At 42.6% G+C, this 17,697-nt stretch overlaps 1 pseudogene; it reads right to left on the bottom strand.

Annotated features, from left to right (window-relative positions):
- Positions 1-3,577: 3,577 nt before the first annotated feature.
- The window catches only part of LOC123084496 (aspartic proteinase nepenthesin-2-like), a 30,041-nt pseudogene continuing 15,921 nt past the window's right edge, over positions 3,578-17,697 (bottom strand).

Here is a 17,697-nt window from a genome sequence, read left to right on the forward strand (position 1 = left end):
CGGCGTCGGGTCGGGGCGGGGCGGCGACGGCGTCGGGGCGGGGCGGCGACGGCGAGCTGGCGGGAGGCGACGGCGCGCGGCGTCGGGAGATCGAGGAGGAGGAGAGATCGAAGTGGGGATGCGGTTCTGAAATTTTCCTTATATAGCAAAGTCTTTGGTCCCGGTTGGTGGCTCCAACCAGGACTAATGCACCCTTTAGTCCCGGTTGGTAGCACCAACCGGGACCAAAGGCCTCTTTTCAGCAGCCCAAAGGGCGGGAAGCAGAGGACTTTGGTCCCGGTTGGTGGCACCAACCGGGACTAAAGGGCGGGCATTGGTCCCGTTTGGTGCCGCCAACCGGGACAATTGGTCGTGTGCTGGCACGGTGCAGCACGAAAATTTAGTCCCACCTCGCTAGCTGAGAGGGGCGCGCAGTGGTTTATAAGCCCCACTGCCGCATCCTTCTCGAGCTTCTCTCCACTCCAGGCTTACGGGCATACTTACTACTACTTTGCCTGATGGGCCTACTGGGCCACCTGCGGGCCTGAATCCTGGCCCATGGTGGGTATTTAGTCGTATTCCGGCCGTGGGGGCCCAGTAGGAGGCACTTTTTTTCTTTACTTATTGTTGCTATTTTTATTTTTTTCCCAGATTTTTTGTTTTGTTTTCTGCATTATTTATTTTCTTTTCTTTTTTTGCTTTATTTTTTAATTCTTTTTTCTTTTAGTTTTAGAAAAATTATAAACTTTCTACTAGTGCCATTAGTTCTCAAATTTGAAAACACTTTTTTTGTTTTTTTTGTTTCGTGCTTTAATTATTTTATTTTGTTTCTACTTACAACAAAATACTTATTGTTGCTATTTTTATTTTTTTCCCAGATTTTTCTTGTTTTCTGCATTATTTGTTTTCTTTAGTTTTTTGCTTTATTTTTAATTCTTTTTGCTTTTAGTTTTAGAAAAATTATAAACTTTCTGTTAGTGCCATTAGTTTTCATATTTGAATACACTTTTTTTGTTTTCTTTTTGCTTTATTTATTTTATTTTACTTCTACTTACAACAAAATACGTATTGTTGCTATTTTATTTTTTTCCAGTTTTGTTTTGTTTTCTGCATTATTTATTTTCTTTTGTTTTCTGCATTAAAGCATTTCAAATGAACTCTGAAAAAGTTGAAACTTGAAAGTTGGCATGGTATCACGAGGGCCGAACCATAAGACATTAAAGCATTATGTGTCGGGACTAAAGAGGGGCATTGGTCCCGTTTGAAGCCACCAACCGGTACCAATGGACCCATCTAATTACTTATTTATTTTCTGCAGCTGTTTTTTTAGTCCCACCTCGCCAACCGAGAGGCACTCGCAGCTGTTTATAAGCCTTGAGTGCACAGACGATGAAGAAGAAGCTCAATGCTCACCTCCACATTGGTTCGCTTCAAGCCTTGAGGAATAGGGTAGACTGCATGGAGCTATGTGCAGTGCAGTTTACACTATTTCGAAAGGCTTGAAGCGAATTAACTAGTGTTGCGCCTCTTTTTTATTTTTAATGACTTATTACCACACAGAAATAAATAGAAAAAATAAATATAGCAGAAAAGAAAAAAACTATATAAAAAACTACTCAGAAATAAATAGAAGAAAAAATAGTTGTGATTAACTTTACTAAAATATTTTTTATTTTTAATGACTTATTACAACTCAGAAATAAATAGAAAAAAAGAAATATAGCAGAAAAGAAAAAAAACTATATAAAAAACTACTCAGAAATAAATAGAAGAAAAAATAGTTGTGATTAACTTTACTAAAAGAATGAGCATAGATGAGCTTATAGAGAAAATTCAACCTAAATTCATAATAAATTTCTACTAACTTCAGAGAAATTCAGTATGAATTTAGGTCAAATTTCCTGTATAAGGGCATCTATTTTCATTTTGAGAGGAGCTCAACAAGGCAGAGAGGGAGGGGCTTATAAACCGGTGTGAGCCCCCTTCGGTTGGCGAGGTGGGACTAAACTCTGGCCGCAACGAGGACCAACACTTTAGTCCCGGTTGGTGGTACGAACTGGGACTAATGGGCGTCCTTTGGTCCCGGTTCATGCCTCCAACCGGGACCAATGGTGGTGGGCCAGGAGCAAGGCACATTGGTCCCGGTTTGTCCCGCCAACCGGGACCGAAAGGTCCAGACGAACCGGGACCAATGGCCCACGTGGCCCGGCCGGCCCCCGGGGCTCACGAACCGGGTCCAATGCCCCCATTGGTCCCGGTTCTGGATTGAACCGGGACTAATGGGCTGACCCGGCCTGGACCAATGCCCTCTTTTCTACTAGTGGAATGTGACGTGCAATGCGGGTCAAATATAATATTTACAGCAATAGGAACGTATCTTGTGCACCGGCCAAATCTGTACACCAGGTACACCAATAGGTCTTGAGCCATTAGATAAAAAAGCAACGTGCCAGATTCTGCCATACGTTGGACTATACAATATTTACAGCAGCAACCTTATGGTTTATTATATTTTGAGCCACTACTACTGTCTACTACAGAGTGCAGACTAAGCATATCCATTCATGTGTTGTCCATCACCAAACTCTTCCATGGAAGCCGGATTTGAAATCCCAAACGTTTTGGCGGCGACGCAACGCAACGAAAACAACACTTCTGGACACAGACACGCCATAGCTTGGATACAGACAGATACGTGTACTTTTTTTTTGAGATAAAGATACATGTACTTGTTAGTATACGTTTTTTTTAGTAATACTGGTTAGTGTACGTATATTCCATAGGATAGACTTGATGGATCGAGTTGTGCGCTGGTGAAAACAAGGTGTGGGCCTTGACTCAGTTATTTCGGTCTGCCTCAAGCCCACACATACCACGTGTGAACAGAAGGAACAAGCGACACAGAAGTAATTTTTAGTCCCACATGGCTTAGCTTAACATAAGCACCCCCAATTCATAAGCGCACCAAACTGTTAGGAGGCGTGCCAAAAAGAGAGCACATCCACCCCAACCTGTGCGGTCTGCACATCCAGCAATCCCAATTGGAAATTGAATCAATAGATCTTGTAGCGTATGACACGTACGCCTGGTAAATAATTGCTTTTGTATTTTTGTAAAAATTTATTACAAATAATCTAAAACATTATTTGGTGTATGATATTTTAAATTGCATCGAACATTGTTTTGTATGGCCAACATGTACTTTTATGTCGTTCACTTTGCTAAATAAGTCTTTCATTTCATTTCTCGTAAGTCAATATTTTAAGAAACTTCAAACATCCCCCCCCCCACCCCAAAAAAAAGTAACTACAAACATTATTTTGTACGGCATATATTATTAGGTCATTATTATGACTAGCAAACATGTATGTATGGTGCAACCGGAGAAACAATCATCTTGTCCACCTACTCAGTGGACGTAGTCAATCCCAAGGCGATGAGCTCTGTCACTCTAGCACACAGCATTCGTGAGTCAATTCTCGCTCCGATTTGTATTCCTGTGGACTCGTAATTGTTTGGAAACATAGTAGAAAAAAAATTACCCTATGATCAAGATCCTGGATCACTATGAAGATACACACAAGATTAGATCGAGTCGTTACGAACTTCGAGTTGCAGTGGGAGAAAGTTGGTGTAGTTAGTTCTTGAGGTCCCTTGAACCGTCCACGACGATCCCTAGAACCGTCCACAACAATCCCTCGAACCGAGAACTGAAACGACATCTCTACAGATTGCACACATACGAGCTGATCCGTCAGAGCTTCACTGCCCAGAGCATAGCATCGCCGGCACCCCAAAAAAAGTAACTTCAAACATTATTTTGTACGGCATATAGTATTAGGTCATTATTATGACTAGCAAACATGTATGTATGTTGCAACCGGAGAAACGATCATGTTCTCCACCTACTCACAGTGGACGTAGTCAATCCCAAGGCGATTAGCTTTGTCACTCTAGCACACAACATTCATGAGTCACTTCTCGCTCCGACTTGTATTTATGTGGAATCGTAATTGTTGGGAAACATAGTAGAAAATAAAAAATTGTCCTATGATCAAGATCCCGGATCACTATGAAGATGCACACATGATTAGATCGGATCGTTACCAAGTTTGAGTTGCAGCGGAAGAAAAATTGGTGTAGATAGTTCTTGAAGTCCCTCGAACAGTCCATGACGATCCGTAGAACCGTCAACGACAATCCCTCGAACCAAAGACTGAAATTACAACATCTCTACAGATTGCACACATACGGGCTTCATGATCCGGCAGAGCTTCATCGCCCAGAGCATAGCATTGCCGGATAATTAAAGGAGGGCGGAAGAGAACCGCACAGGGCTCTCTATTATCTAGATTAGAAAAAAAAATAGAGGTAGCTCTAATCTACTTGTATTTGTAAATGGGAATCACACTTGCTCAAGTTAGGTCCCATATTGCCAAGTTAAAAAAAATTAAGTACTTTGTTCAAGTTGTTGCTTAGCTTGGGAACAATCTTGTGATCCTCCGTAAGACATCGCCACACGACCTCTATTTTTATATAATGGTTGAATAAAAAGTTTACACTTGATAGAATTTCTCTAAAAGAAAAAGTTATGGAGTAGCTCAACCCCATGGTGTTTTATACAATAGATTTGGTGGACCTTGCTTCGGGCATTGTTTATACGGAATCGATATTCCATAGTATTCAAGAGTATGCCAAAATGTACTTTGCATTCCTACATGGTGCTTCAGCTTCTTGCTGGTGCCATCGCCTTGTCACTATATGCGCGTTCACGATTGTAAATGTGATTTCGTCACCTCTCTTGATGTTATGCTAAGAACTCCACTGGCCAACTAACGATTCACCAGAGTTTCTGCTTGGATTTCAGCTATGAATTTGTTAACGTTCGCACTGGCAACACTGCAGCGAATATTATTCAGCTTTCTCTTGAGTGTGTGTATGTGGTAGTAAATAAGTACTGATCGCACGAGCTCAAAAGAGACAACATATTGGTCCATAATACTCAAACTTAAGCGACAACGAAACCCCGTATATATCACCTTTTGGCATAATCTTGAGAACTCAGAAGTACTCCCTCCATTTTTATTTACTCTGCATATTAGGTTTGACTGGAGTCAAACTTTGTAAAGTTTGACAAAGCTATAAAAGCTATAAATATTTTTCATAAAAAGTCAAAATGATGTAAAAGCGCATTCGATATTGAATCTAATGGTATTGATTTGTTATTGTTTATGTTAATAGTTTTTTTTATAAACTTTTTTAAAGTTTACAAAACTTGACTTCGACCAAAACTAATACGGGAACTAAATAAAAATGAAGGGAGTACCTATTCTGGATGCACCACAATGGAAGTAAGTGCCTGAGTGCCTTGACTTGAGAACGTTAGTGGGCATGAATGAAACGCTCGATATCTTGACTTTTTATATAACTCTTTGTGCTCAAGTTTGTTTAAAAGGAAAAATAACAAAAAGAAATGAATAAGCTAATAAGTAAGAGGATTCAAGTCACTGGTAGAAAAGGGGGCAATGGTCCAGGCCGGGTCAGCCCATTAGTTCCGGTTCAGTCCAGAACCGGGACCAATGGTGGCATTGGACCCGGTTCCTGAGCCCCGGGGGCCGGCCGGGCCACGTGGGCCATTGGTCCCGGTTCGTCTGGACCTTTTGGTCCTGGTTGGTGGGATGAACCGGGACCAATGGGCCTCGCTCCTGGCCCACCACCATTGGTCCCGGTTGGTGGCTTGAACAGGGACCAAAGGCTACCCTTTAGTCCCGGTTCATGCCACCAACCGGGACCAATGAGGTGCCTATATATACCCCCTCGCGTAAGAGCAGAGCACACTGCTCTGTTTTTTCTGGCCGCCGAGGGGGAGAGGGCTTGGTGGTGCTCTAGCTCACCTCCTATCCACACAAGGTGTTCGATGGAATGCCCGAGCCACACTACTTAAGCTTTCTCCTCTCCAAGCTCGACTTCCAAGCTCCATTTTCCTTAATATTTGTCTAGGTTTAGCGGTCCGTCACGCCTCGTCCCCGTCTTCACCGCCGTCGATCACCCGCGCCGATCTCATCGCCGGCACCACCGTGGTGAGCCTCTTGTTCTTATATTCTTTCTAAAAGAAAAAATATTCTTACTTGTATGTTTAGATAGATACTTGTATTATTTTCTTACTTTTATTATTGCTTCTTATATAGTGCGATGGTTTTGGTATCCGCCCCCGTCGGCCCTCGTCCTGTCTATGATTCGGATGTGGTATATATTATCTTTTCATATCTATTGGTTCATTTATTGTTTATGAAAATTATGCCGACCAACATGACATAGATTTTATTTATCTAGGAGGTTGTTGAACCGGAAATTCCAACCGACCCTATTGTCGAGATGTTAAATTTAGTTGAAGAAGAAAACAATTTCTTGAAGGAAAAAATAAGAAAAATTGAGGAGGAGAGGATGATAGTGGAGTTGCATGTTGTGGATGTCGTCGATGATCAAAAGATCAAGATGGATGCAATGCGCTTGAAGATTAGAAAGATTAGAAAATATGTCATTCATACCGAGGCTTGGTATCATTATGTCGTTGGATCAGTTGTTACCTTGGTTGCGATTATGATCGCATTTGTTTTCACATTGAAATGTTTTACATAGTCTCAATGTATGGTTTAATTAATTTAGATGCTCTGCAGAGCTTTATGTTGTTCTGTAATGATTTCCGCTTGAAGATGAGAACTATGTATGTACTTTGGTTTTAATGTGATGATGAACTTCTATTAATTTGGTCACTTAATTATCTATTCATGATGTTCTGTAATGATTTTTGACACACTTAATTATATATAATGCACGCAGATGAACCGGCAATGGATGTACAGTAACAGACACACCTCCGAATACATTAAGGGTGTGCATGATTTTCTCGAAGTGGCTGAGGCAAACAAGCAGAATGGTTTTATGTGGTGTCCATTCCCTATATGTGGGAATACGAAGTCTTACTCTGACCGGAAAATCCTTCACACCCACCTGCTTTACAAGAGTTTCATGCCACACTATAATGTTTGGACGAGGCACGGAAAAATAGGGGTTATAATGGAAGACAGCGAAGAAGAAGAGTACGATGACAACTATGTGCCCCCTGAATACGGTGATGCTACTGAACATCAAGAGGAACCAGACGATGTGCACGATGATGCTGCAACGGGCGAAGCTGCTGAAGATCAAGAGGAACCAGACAATGTGCCCGATGATGATGATCTCCACCGGGTCATTATCGATGCAAGGACGCAATGCAAAAGTCAAAAGGAGAAGCTGAAGTTTGATCGCATGTTAGAGGATCACAAAAAAGGGTTGTACCCCAGTTGCGAAGATGGCAACACAAAGCTCGGTACCATACTGGAATTGCTGCAGTGGAAGGCAGAGAATGTTGTGCCAGACAAAGAATTTGAGAAGCTACTGAAAATATTGAAGAAGAAGCTTCCAAAGGATAACGAAATGCCCGATAGTACATATGCAGCAAAGAAGGTCGTATGCCCTCTAGGATTGGAGGTGCAGAAGATACATGCATGCCCTAATGACTGCATCCTCTACCGCGGTGCGTACAAGGATCTGAACGCATGCCCGGTATGCGGTGCATTACGGTATAAGATCGGACGAGATGACCCTGGTGATGTTGACGGCGAGCCCCCCAGGAAGAGGGTTCCTGCGAAGGTGATGTGGTATGCTTCTATAATACCATGGTTGAAACGTCTGTTCAGAAATGGAGAGCATGCCAAGTTGATGCGATGGCACAGTGAGGACCGTAAGAAAGACGGGAAGTTGAGAGCACCCGCTGACGGGTCGCAGTGGATAAAAATCGAGAGAAAGTACTTGGCTGAGTTTGCACGTGACCCAAGGAACGTATGGTTTGCTTTAAGCGCGGATGGCATTAATCCTTTCGGGGAGCAGAGCAGCAATCACAGCACCTGGCCCGTGACTCTATGTATGTATAACCTTCCTCCTTGGATGTGCGTGAAGCAGAAGTTCATTATGATGCCAGTTCTCATCCAAGGCCCTAAGCAACCCAGCAACGACATTGATGTGTACCTAAGGCTATTAGTTGAAGAACTTTTACAGCTGTGGAATGGAAACGGTGTACGTATGTGGGATGAGCACAAACAGGAGGAATTTGACCTAAAGGCGTTGCTATTCATGACCATCAACGATTGGCCCGCTCTCAGTAACCTTTCAGGACAGACAAACAAGGGATACCACGCATGCACGCACTATTTACTTGACACCAAAAGTATATACCTGGGAAGCTGCAGGAAGAATGTGTACCTGGGCCATCGTCGATTTCTTCCGACCAACCATCAATGTCGAAAGAAAGGCAAGCATTTCAAAGGTGAGGCAGATCACCGGAAGAAGCCCGCCATGCGTACCGGTGATCACGTACTTGCTATGGTCAATGATTTACATGTAATCTTTGGAAAGGGTCCCGGTGGACTAGCTGTTCCGAGTGACACTGGGGGACACGCACCCATGTGGAAGAAGAAATCTATATTTTGGGACCTACCCTACTGGAAAGACCTAGAGGTCCGCTCTTCGATCGACGTAATGCACGTGACGAAGAACCTTTGCGTGAACCTGCTAGGCTTCTTGGGCGTGTATGGGAAGACAAAAGATACACCTGTGGCACGAGATGACCTGCAACGTTTGCACGAAAAAGACGGCATGCCTCCGAAGCAGTATGAAGGTCCTGCCAGCTACGCTCTTACCAAAGAAGAGAAGGAAATATTCTTTGAATGCCTGCTTAGTATGAAGGTCCCGACTGGCTTCTCGTCGAATATAAAGGAAATAATAAATATGGCTGAGAAAAAGTTTCAGAACCTAAAATCTCATGACTGCCACGTGACTATGACACAACTGCTTCCGGTTGCATTGAGGGGGCTTCTACCGGAAAACGTCTAATTAGCCATTGTTAAGCTATGTGCATTCCTCAATGCAATCTCTCAGAAGGTGATCGATCCAGAAATCATACCAAGGCTAAGGAGTGATGTGGCGCAATGTCTTGTCAGTTTCGAGCTGGTGTTCCCACCATCCTTCTTCAATATCATGACACACGTCCTAGTTCATCTAGTCGACGAGATTGTCATTCTGGGGCCCGTATTTCTACACAATATGTTCCCCTTTGAGAGGTTCATGGGAGTCCTAAAGAAATATGTCCATAACCGCGCTAGGCCAGAAGGAAGCATCTCCATGGGCCATCAAACAGAGGATGGCATCGGGTTTTGTGTTGACTTCATTCCTCTCCTTAAGAAGATAGGTCTTCCTAAATTGCGGTATGAGGGGAGACTGACTGGAAAAGGCACACCTGGAAGGGACTCAATAATATGCAAGGACGGATATTCTTGGTCTCAAGCACACTGCACAGTTCTACAGAACTCTACCTTGGTGACCCCTTATGTCGATGAACACAAGAATAGTCTACGCTCCAAACATTCGGAGCAGTACGACGACTGGATTACATGTGAACACATCAGGATTTTCAGCAGTTGGTTGGAAACACGTCTCAGAGGTGACAACACTGTTTGTGATGAGTTGTACTTGTTGTCCAGGGGAGCATCTTCGACTGTTACGATTTGGAAAGGATACGAGATAAATAGGAATACATTTTACACGATTGACCAAGATCAAAAGAGCACCAACCAAAACAGCAGTGTCCACTTTGATGCAGCCACCGAGAGGGGAAATGACACATATTATGGTTACATAGTGTACATATGGGAACTTGACTACGGAGTAGATTTTAAGGTCCCTTTGTTTAAGTGCAAATGGGTCAATCTGTCAGGAGGCGGGGTATAGGTAGACCCACAGTACGGAATGACAACAGTGGATCTGAGAAATCTTGGGTACACTGACGAACCGTTAGTCCTAGCCAATGATGTGGCACAGGTTATCTATGTGAAGGACATGTCTACCAGACAGAGAAAAAGAAAAGATAAGGAAGCGAATACATCATACGATGAGTCAAAGCGCCACATAGTTCTTTCAGGAAAAAGGGACATCGTGGGAGTGGAGGGCAAGACAGACATGTCTGAAGATTATGAAAAGTTTCATGAAATTCCTCCCTTCAAAGTCAAGGCTGACCCCAGCATCCTGATAAATGATGAAGATTATCCATGGTTACGGCGCAATAAGCAAATGACACAAGTGAAGAAAAAGTGAAGACTTTCTCCCGCAACTATTATGATGATACCATGCCAACTTTGTAACAGACGAGTATGATACCATTATCCGTTTTGTACATGCACATGCTATATGGGTGAAATTATGATACCATGCCAACTTTCAACTTTTTCAGAGTTCATTTGAAATGCCTTAATGTCTTATGGTTCGGCCCTCATAATACCATTAATTAATGCCGGTTCGTTCCTTGTCAACTATGTTCTCACCAAGAACACTCTCAAGAGTGCAGCCACGTGGGCCATTGATCCTGGTTCGTCTGGACCTTTTGGTCCCGGTTCCACGCATGAACCGTGCCCAATGCACCTCGCCCCTGGCCCATGACCATTAGTCCTGGTTTGTGCCACAAACCGGTACTAAAGGGTTGGTCCTCGTTGCGCTTAGAGTTTAGTCCCACCTCGCCAACCGAAGGGCGCTCACACCGGTTTATAAGCCCGTCCCTCTCTGCCTTGTTGAGCTCCTCTCAAAGTGAAAATAGATGCCCCTATACAGGGAATTTGACTAAATTCATTGTGAATTTCTCTGAAATTCATAGGAATTTATTATGAATTTAGGTTGAACTTTCTCTATAGGCTCATCTATGTTCTTTTTTTTAGTAAAGTTAATCACAAACTTGTGATTCACACAAATTTTAACTATTCAAATTTGAAAACTAATGGCACTAACAGAAAGTTTATAATTTTGCTAACCTAAAAGCAAAAAGAATTAAAATTAAAGCAAACAACAAAAGAAAATAAATAATGCAGAAAACAAAACAAAAAAACTAGAAACAAAATAAAAATATCAACAATAAGTATTTTGTTGTAAGTAGAAACAAAATAAAATAAATAAAGCAACAAAGAAAACAAAAAAGTGTTTTCAAATTTGAAAACTAATGGCACTAACAGAAAGTTTATATTTTTTCTAAAACTAAAAGCAAAAAAGAATTAAAAAATAAAGCAAAAAATAAAAGAAAATAAATAATGCAGAAAACAAAACAAAAAAACTGGAAAAAAATTAAAAATAGCAACAATAAGTATTTTGTTAAAAGTAGAAACAAAATAAAATAAATAAAGCAAGAAAGAAAACAAGAAAATAAAAAAAGTGTTTTCAAATTTGAAAACTAATGACACTAAGAGAAACTTTATAATTTTCCTAAAACTAAAAGCAAAAAGAATTAAAAAAACTGGAAAAATAAATAAAAATAGCAACAATAAATAAAGAAAACAAAAAAACAAAAAAAGTGCCTCCTACTGGGCCCCACGGCCTGAATACAACTAGAAACCCTACCATGGGCCAGGATTCAAGCCCGCAGAAGGCCCAGCAGGCCCACAGGCAAACCAGTGTCAGATTAGGCCCATAGGCCTGCAGTTCAGAGGACTTTGAGTGGGAAGAGGCAGCGGAGCTTATAAACAGGTGCGGGCGCTCTCAACTAGCAAGGTGGGATTAAACGTCCCACCGCACCAGTTCCAGCACAAGGCCTTTGGTCCCGGTTGGTTCCACCAACCGGGTCTAAAGGGGTGCAACGGTCCCAGTTCGTGGCTCCAACCGGGACCGATGCCCCCCCTTTAGTCCCGGTTGGTGCCATCAACCGAGACCAAAGGCCGCCGCTTCCCGCCCTTTGGGCTGCCGAAAACTGGTCTTTTGTCCCGGTTGGTGGCACAAACCGGGACTAAAGGGGAGCATTGGTCCCGGTTGGTGCCACGAACCGGGACCAATGCTTCGACTATATAAGAAACACTTGTGAAAAAATCCCAGTTTTCATCGCCAGTTGCCCCCATCCCCCGACGACGCCGAACTCATCGACGCCGTCAGGCTGCTCCACCTCGCCGCCACCGCCGCCGCCGCCAAGGCCGTCGCCTCCCCGAGCCCGCCCCGAGCCCCAGCCCCGTCCCGCCCCCGCGCGCCGGCGCCCTCGATGCCCCCGCCGTCGCCATCGTCATCGCTAGCCGCCCCCGCTGTGAGCCGCCGCGCCGCCCCGGCTCTGTTTTTTTTTCATTTTTATTAGTTTAATTATTTGTTCATATATATATATATATATATATATATATATAATGTATATGTGTATGTATGTGGCTATGTGGCTCAGTTTTTTTTCATTTTTATTAGTTTAGTTTTTTGTTCATATATATATATATATATATATATATATATAATGTATATGTGTATGTATGTAGATGTTCAAAATGTATAAAAAAATTGTTCAGAGCATGTTTTAGTTCATATATGTATTTTTTTGTTCATATGTGCATTAATGTTTTCATATATGCAAAAGATAGAATTTTAGAAAAGTTAGGATTTTTTTCTGTTCATAGATTTTTTGGTGATATTAATTATTGTAGAATATACAAATGTTTGTATATTCATATGAACAATGCATTAGGCAAACCTTTATTTTTTTTGAAATTTTCTATTTGAACATTTTTTTTTAAAAAACAAGCAATACTAAAAGAATGAGAGGAAAAAGGAAAATAAGAAGAGGAAGAAAAGAGGAGAAGAGGAGAAATAAATAGGAAGAGGAAAAAAGAAGAAAGAGAAGAGGAGAAGAAGAAAGGAATAGAGGAAAAGAAGAGAAAATAGAATATTTTCTATTTTTTCTTGTTCTCCTCTATTCCTTTCTTCTTCTCCTCTTTTTTTCTTCTTTTATTCTTCGATCTTCTCTTCTATTCCTTTCTTCTTCTCCTCTTTTTATTTCTTCTTTTGTCTCCTTATTTTTTATCGGGTATGTCGTTGTCCATATATTCCCTCCCGATAACTTCAACACGAGGGGGGAGGGTCGATATACCCCCTCCCCGATAACATTATTTTCTCATGTATGTATGTCGTCGTTGTCGATATAACCCCTCCTAGATAACTTCGACATGAGGGGCGGTCGATATATATACCCCCTCTCGACCGTGATAACTTATACCACGGCAGCACCCCCCTCGGCCCTCTCGCTCGACCAAAACTCTCGAGGACACCCAAACCCTAGAGAAAAAACAATGTTAGTCTCCTACCCCCTCCCGATGCGCCCCTACCCGACAAACTCTCTCGAGGCAGCGTCGAGGCCACTAATTAATATGATTCCTTACTGTGATTAGCTAGCTAGTTCTATGTTTGCCACTAATATATCCATATCTGTCATGTTTGAATAATAATTGCCATGTTGTAAATATTTGTAGAAACTATGGACACCCCCAAGACGAAGCAACAGAAGTGATGTTGTAGGAGATAATCGCACATGGAAGTGATGCCGTCTGATCGTTTCTGAACGACACCGATGGTCTGGAAGGACAGGGTGAAGAAGCGGGCAATTATGATGGCTCCTTTGACCCAATGCCGGTGCAAGAAGGAGACCATGAGGATGGCTCAAGTGACCCAATGACGGTGCAAGAAGGAGACCATGATGATGGCTCCGGTGACCGAACCGAGTTTGGCCAGGTATATATATTAGTTAAGCCTGTGCTGGCTAGCTAATTGATGCATTCATTGTTTTGGTATATGTACACATATTAATTAACTCTCGTCTTTCTTGTTTTTTCTAGCCCTCCGGATCGAGCACAACTTCGGTGAGGAGACGAGGCCCGAAGAAAAAGTTGAGCTCGGATGAAAGGTTTGAGATCACAGCAATCGCGCGCGACGGCGAACCGATTGAACCCATCCGGACAAAGAACGCATTTGTTGCTCAGTGCGGGGTTCTTGTTAGGGACAAGATCCCGATCAGCATCCACCAATGGTATAAGCCTAAGGAGGAAGACCCTCAGGTGTCTTATGTCAATGATATGCAGAAAGATGATCTTTGGACTGAGCTGAAGGCAAATTTCACCCTACCGCCAGAGGAGGATCCGGAGAAGCCAGTTAAAGAGCAATTAATCAAGTCTTGTGCTCTTAAGAAAATGGCAGGCCTATTCAGGAGGTGCTACTGTCGTGTGCATATTCGGTTTCCCTTATTACTCGAGCGAGGTTATAGTGATGTAATTGATGAGTTATGCATGCGTGCGCAGATTCCACTATGTTCTTCTGGAGATTAAGCTTGAGCGGGGAGTAGTAAACGTCTTAGACTCGAGATGAAAAGATCTCGAAACCTATGCGGACATGACTAATTTGCTCAACAAGTAAGTTCAATCGATCATTATCACACCATATCGGCAATTTTTTGTTCATTTCCTGATATCTCAAGTAATAATTCTTATTTTCTTTGTCTTGCAGGGTTTGGAAACAGTTCACCGCAGAAGTTCCGGGACTGCCGAAGGAGCTGCGATATACATACCCGAAAGTAAGTACTACTAGCTAGCTAGTTGCGCGCATCTTCCCTTGATTCTATAGCTGTACTTTCATCAATGCCATTTATAATGCTTTATTATCAGTTTGATTGACCTCTATTCCTCGTAAAGTGCTCATGGAAGGAACAACAGAATGATTTCTGTGGATACTACGTGTGCGAGTTCATCTACAACGCGACTTCGAAAAATAAGCGGGGCTACTCTAAAAGACAATATGAAGTGCGTAAGCAATAATATTCACAATTTCATTTTATTACACCATCATTTATGTTGAGTTTCATTCATATATGTATTAACCCTCTTGTTCAAATTAGACGTGGCAGATGCGGGATGAACTCCTAGAACAAGATCGCATGAAAGCAATTCAAGAGGAATTGGCGGGATTCTTTCTTGACCACGTCATCAATAAAGCCGGAGAATATCATGTGAAAGTTGATCTCAATTGCTAGGAGATTGTAAGAGATCTTACATATTGTATATGTATGTAGCCAGTAGCGTCGGATAGATAATACGAAAACTTGTTGTTCGACCAATCTCTCGGAGAAGGAGAGGTCGATCGATCACTTCTCTTGGTATGCATGACGAATTTCTGTACTTAATGGTTCCCTTCATTTTCTTACTAGCTAGCGTGTTGAGGGCCTCTCTATGTACAGTACGTAGCGTCGACCAAGCACGGACATAAGAGAGGACACTTCTCTCTATTAATTAGCTAGCTAACACAATATATGAAACACCTAAATTAACCCCCCAAAACCCCCAACGCCCCCCCCCCCCTTCAAAAAAAAACTCCAGCCACTGAAATGCTGACACGTGGATGCCTTTTGGTCCCGGTTGGTGCCACCAACCGGGACCAAAGGCCCTCCTGCCTGGGCTCGGCGCACCGGCCACGTGGAGGCACATCTGTCCCGGTTCGTGTTAGAACCGGGACTAAAGGGGGGAGGCATTAGTAACGACCCTTTAGTCCCGGTTCAAGAACCGGGACTAAAGGCCCTTACGAACCGAGACAAATGCCCTTTTTTCTACTAGTGAGTATTTGTTTTCATGATAGATTAAACTTTGACAAGAAGCGTCGAATCTTTTACTCAAGCTCCAGTTACCTAAATGAGCATGTACTATCTTATACAGATATGTTATCTTGATTATAGCTTGGAGAGAAGACAAGGATACGCCTATGGGCAATAAAGTTATTGATGGGCTAGACGGATAACTTTGGTTTTATCAAATTTTTGCTGGAGGACGCATAAGGTTTAAGGTTGAGGATGTTGACGAGTGGATTTTAAGCATTTGGAGAAGGGTCGCACTATTTTGGATACTAGAAGATACCCCGCGCGTTGCAGCGGGAATTTGAGCAAAGAATTTGCAACGAAAAATTACCAAGTATATTACTTACATGTGAAAGTAAATGATGTACTAAAGGGAAATCACTATGCTGCATGGTGATTCGAACATTGAGAATAAATTTCCGGTTTATCCATAAAAAGCATGACTAACAAATTGATCATTCATGTCCATCCTGCAAGTTATGCTAAAGGCTTTAATTACATTACATCATCTTGACCATTTAGATGTTTAGATAACTTGCTATGATCCACATATTTCTTGTATTACATGACAATAAAATGAGTATGTTAAATTTGTTGATATTCTGTACACGCATAAGTAAATTTTGGCACATTAATTGGTCTTTCTAAAGTATTGTTTGCAGCTTGCAAACCTAAACATTAGGCACACAACATGGAGCCCTCAAATGACCAACATTACTTACTGTATCAAGTTTATTCTCCCGCTCCAATTTAGTCTAAATGTTGCCAGGAAAGTAAGATCGATGTCATATGAAAATAAAATAATGATTCATGTAGAAAAGGGAATTGACACCTGAAATCAAACTTCCTTTGCCACCTGTATCTTCTTATCTTTGTTTATTGTTTCTCCTTATATCTGCTTAACATAACAGTAGTACGATATGTGATATACTTGAGTTACTATCAGTTAAAAGAATAGCCATTTTCATAAATTGGTTTAAACCGGTGCATGATGTAGTTGGTGAATGAGAAAGAGGGGATTAACTTGGCCAATCATTGCAGAAATATAACTGGCTAGAGCAAGTAAAAATAGCTACAACAAGCTGACAAATATTGTAAATATTACAAAAGAGAGAAACATCCTTACTGTTGGAGTTGTGTCGAATATTGTATACAAGGTAGGTTACAGTTGGACTTGTAGTTGTATTGTGTTTACATAGGATATGTAGTCGTGTCCAAGTAGGACACTTGTATCCTAGGCCTCTCATATATAGCGGGGGTAGACACACGATATAACATATGCCAACATAATAGCACCGGAACGCAGGGGAAGCCGGCGGCATGTGCCGGTGTCCAGGGCGACCGGGTGCGGTATTGTACCGGTATCATGGGGAGGAGCGCCCATAGTCAGGCCCCGGGGATGTAGCCGTATCGATGAACCTCGTTAACAAATCTCGGTGTCGTGCCTCGTATGATTCCTTGGTCCTCGGATGATCGACGGTATGCCTCGGATTTATTCTAACTAGTGGTATCATGAGCTAGGTTGTTCGAAGAGGCGATGGATCGTTGATCTAGAGGTGAAACTATGGAGGCTGCAGGATTGGAGATCGAGTTATGTGGTTTCGTCGGAATTGGTTGCAAGTAAGGCGTCTGGACGTATTTGCTGAGGCGATCGGAAAGACGAAACGTATCCGATGAAGTCAATCGCGAAGCAGCACAACTCACGCGGAAGACGACAAGCGCACGCAACAACAGGCAACATCACACAAGCGCGTGGCAGCAGCTGGTGACCTAAGAGGCGGCGGGGCCGATCTGATCTTTTTTTGGTCGGGGTTGACCGAGCAGGGAGTGCGGGGGGCGCTCAAGGCCCATCATGGTTCAGCGAGGCGGTCAAGGCCAGCGCGGAGCGAGAGCTTGATGCCTAGGTCTGTGGAGCTGAAGCGGAAGGCTGCATGATGTAATGGTGCGGACGCGTGCAAAGGAGATTTGTTTGAGACAAAAAGAAAAAGGCTACAGGACCACGTGTGTGTGCATGAGAGCAGTTTGGTTGGATCATGTTTGGTCCTTTGTCTGCTATAAGGTACACGGAGAAGCAACAACAAACAACGACAGAAAAGAAGAAGAATTGTGCAGTTTGCACGGAAGTTTTTTTTTTTTGGGTCGGTTTGCTGTGATGGCTTGGAACACGTGGGCAGGTGGCGGAGGCGCGCGGACAAGCGTGTCATATGGGATGTGCATATAAG

The sequence above is a fragment of the Triticum aestivum genome, chromosome 4A, assembly GCF_018294505.1.
Source record: "Triticum aestivum cultivar Chinese Spring chromosome 4A, IWGSC CS RefSeq v2.1, whole genome shotgun sequence".
Taxonomy (NCBI): Eukaryota; Viridiplantae; Streptophyta; class Magnoliopsida; order Poales; family Poaceae; genus Triticum; species Triticum aestivum.